This window comes from Galeopterus variegatus, unplaced genomic scaffold, assembly GCF_000696425.1.
Source record: "Galeopterus variegatus unplaced genomic scaffold, G_variegatus-3.0.2 Scaffold1047, whole genome shotgun sequence".
Classification (NCBI taxonomy): Eukaryota; Metazoa; Chordata; class Mammalia; order Dermoptera; family Cynocephalidae; genus Galeopterus; species Galeopterus variegatus.
Genome location: NW_007727158.1, coordinates 32,313 through 35,393, shown reverse-complemented (window position 1 = coordinate 35,393; position 3,081 = coordinate 32,313).

The following is a 3,081-nucleotide window of genomic DNA, read 5'->3' as shown; positions in this document are numbered from 1 at the left end:
ACTTGGATGGAATTCAATTTGCCACTTTCAAAAGTCTGACAAAAACAGACAACCCCCAGCCCCCATGTAATCACTGAGTAATATTATAATCATTTTGCATGAAAATTGCATTATTTCCCTGATGGAAGCATAGGCTTTGAATCTCTCAGGGCTTCACCCACTATATTACTTTTCAAAGTATGAAGTAGCAGGTTCCAATTATCTGAAAAAAATTTCTAACAGTAACAGCACAATATGTAGTGTGATCCAGACGGAGAGAATACACGTTTTCCAGGACAGGCACCTTGATTAGTGACTGTGATTGTTAAACACATTTCAGGTAATATAGTGATAATGGACATTAATAGTAGCGATAGTGCTGAAGTGCTGAAATATAATCATTTCTGATTATATTACTGTTTTCTTTTGTGGAGCACAGTGCATATTTCCAAACGACTCTTTGCTCATTAAACTACACAAAAGCCCAGTCAGCAGAAAGGTGGTCAGAGGGGCTTACAGTTCCTGGTGTTTGGAAAGTGGGAAAAGATGTTGGCCAGAGTTCTTGGGGGGCCCAGCAGTCCCAGCATTGTGCTCTGTCTTCTGGCTCCCTTGGAGACATTTGCCTATTCTCAAGACATTGGCTACCAAATAGCCAGTAAAGAAATGCTCGTTTGAGCAATGTAACTAGCTGATGAGTTTAAAATGAGAATTCTGTAAGTTAAAATTTTTGATCTATGCCCAAATACGTGGCCATCTTTCTCCCCATCCCCCACTATCGCTCAAAAAAGGGTGTTGCCTTACATCCAACATACCCAATATATCATCTGGTAGATTCTATATTAAAAGACTCATTAATTAATTTAGTTAACACAGATGTAGTAGTTTTTCTTGGGATTCTGACTTTACAATTTTGGTATTTGGATGCTGTTATAAGTAGACTTTTAGAGATCACTTTAAAAAGTAACCCAACAAATGGCTAATTGCTGCAAGAGATCATGAATATTCACCTATAAGGCAAATGAAAACAAACAAACAAAATAAACCCAAAAAACAACTGCTTCAACTTCTGGAAACTGAGACCTGTGTTTTAGGATAAGATTTTCAGGGAAGGCCTAATCTTTGGTTCAAAAAGTGCTGTTTCTCAAAAACTTGGACAGAAGTAGGATCATGAAGCTCTGGAAATTGTCAAAGGACTTGAAAGCCCCTCTAGTGATAGAAAACTGCACTGGAAAACACACACACACACGCACACACACTGAAGGTAAACTTGCACAGGACGTGTTTGAATAATGACTCATGAAATAGGTCATTGGAAAAAGCAGTATTTTTAACATTTTATATAGTTTGTAAATTTTTTTTGGTGGGGGGAGCTGGACAGTATGGGGACCCAAACCCTTGGATCTTGCTGTTGTAACACCATCTAGTTTGTAATTTTAAACATGTACAATTAATTAATTAAATATTATCAGTAAATAGTTTTTCACTGCATTTATATCACCCCAACATTTATATATTCAGATTGGCTAAAAGAATTTTGGAGACCTTTTCTTTGGGAAAGTGGAGGAATTGCCCTATATTTATTCGGCCATAAAATTAGGCTTCTTAGCACTGTAGGTGGTAAATCACCACCCTGGAAAAAGCCTAATGTAATCCACAAGTCAAGGCTGCCCAGGGACCCTAGAAGGTCTTCAGTCCAACAACTCCTTCATTTTGCAGATGGGAAAACTGAAGCCCAGAGAATTCTCTGTCCTACCATGAAATCACTGTAAGAAAAAGTGGAATGTAGAAGAAAGCCTAGGAACCAGAGCTGGCTTCTCTCGCAGACTCCCCAGTGACGGAGGCTGTGGCCTGGGGTTCTTCATCTGTCAGGTGGGGATCATCTGGCTTAGGGCTCTTCATGTCAGGTGATCGGCCACCCTCAAAGAACCCACCTGCGGTGGGCTTTGCTATTCATCCCGTGTCCCACAGTGCCTGCCTGCTATTCAGGAGGGAGCTCCCCTCAGATCACAGACCAGTTAGCATATCCGAAGCCCTGCCAGAACTTTGCCACTGCTAAAAAATAAAATTAAGACGCGTTTATTTAAAAGCCTACATAAACATGAAAATGTGTCTCGGCTCTTCTTTCCAAATGGGAGGAGCACTGCTGAAATTTGCCAGGTGGGAGTCATCCTCTGGTCCCACCTGTCAATCACCACCAGCCTCCCTGAGCTGCTGAGGCTCAGGCCAAAATCTTCCCTCTCAGCTGGTGCAGGGTGCAGTCCCTTCCACCCCTGAACCTCGGTCTCCCACTCTTTAGGGCTGTCAGTCCCAGGCAAGGAGGGGCTGTCACTTCCCACTAGGTCTTCCTAATAGGGGGTAGGTGGGAAGAGCCGCCGGAATTAAAACCCTGGCAAAGAGGATCTGCACTGGCTGACGATGTGGCTTTGAGAGCTACTGAGAGCTACTTTAAATTTTATTAGTCATGCAAAGCCCCCCCGCCTTTTCCCCCAGCAAAGATAAAGAAGGGGTGCGTCTGATAGTGGGATGGGGTGTCTTATGAGAAGGCAGAGCATGTCATACAAGACAGAGGAGTCACATGAGGTTACCAGGTCCACTTAAAGGTCTCAGGCAGCAAATAATAAATCTGATTTCCCATAAGCATACTTCCCTCAAGTGCTTCTCTGTTGATTGGGCATTTTAGCCACAGAGAGAATAAAAAATTAACAGCTACATGAGAACTCCTAATCAGGAAGAATTAAAGTTGCTACCTCAAGGCCACACTCTTTCAGGCTGGAGCCTTGGAATTTTTGGAGCAGCTGCAGAAAGTACTGGAGCATATGAGTTATGAATCGAGATCCTGTGGATGCTCAAATCTGGTCCCAGAGCCCAGACCCAAAGCGGGAGACAGAAAGAGCCATGGGCTATCTCATGCTTGTTTATGATCCCAGACTGGAGGCAAGTCCCCAGCTCCCCCAGTTACTAGTCACGTGATGTCGAGCAAACTATTGACCCCTCTGCCTCAGTCTTTTCAGCTGTAAAATAGGGATGACAAGAGCAGTTTTCCCATAGGGTTGTTAGAAGATTAAACTAGATCATATAATGAAGTACTAAAAAATGTTCTTG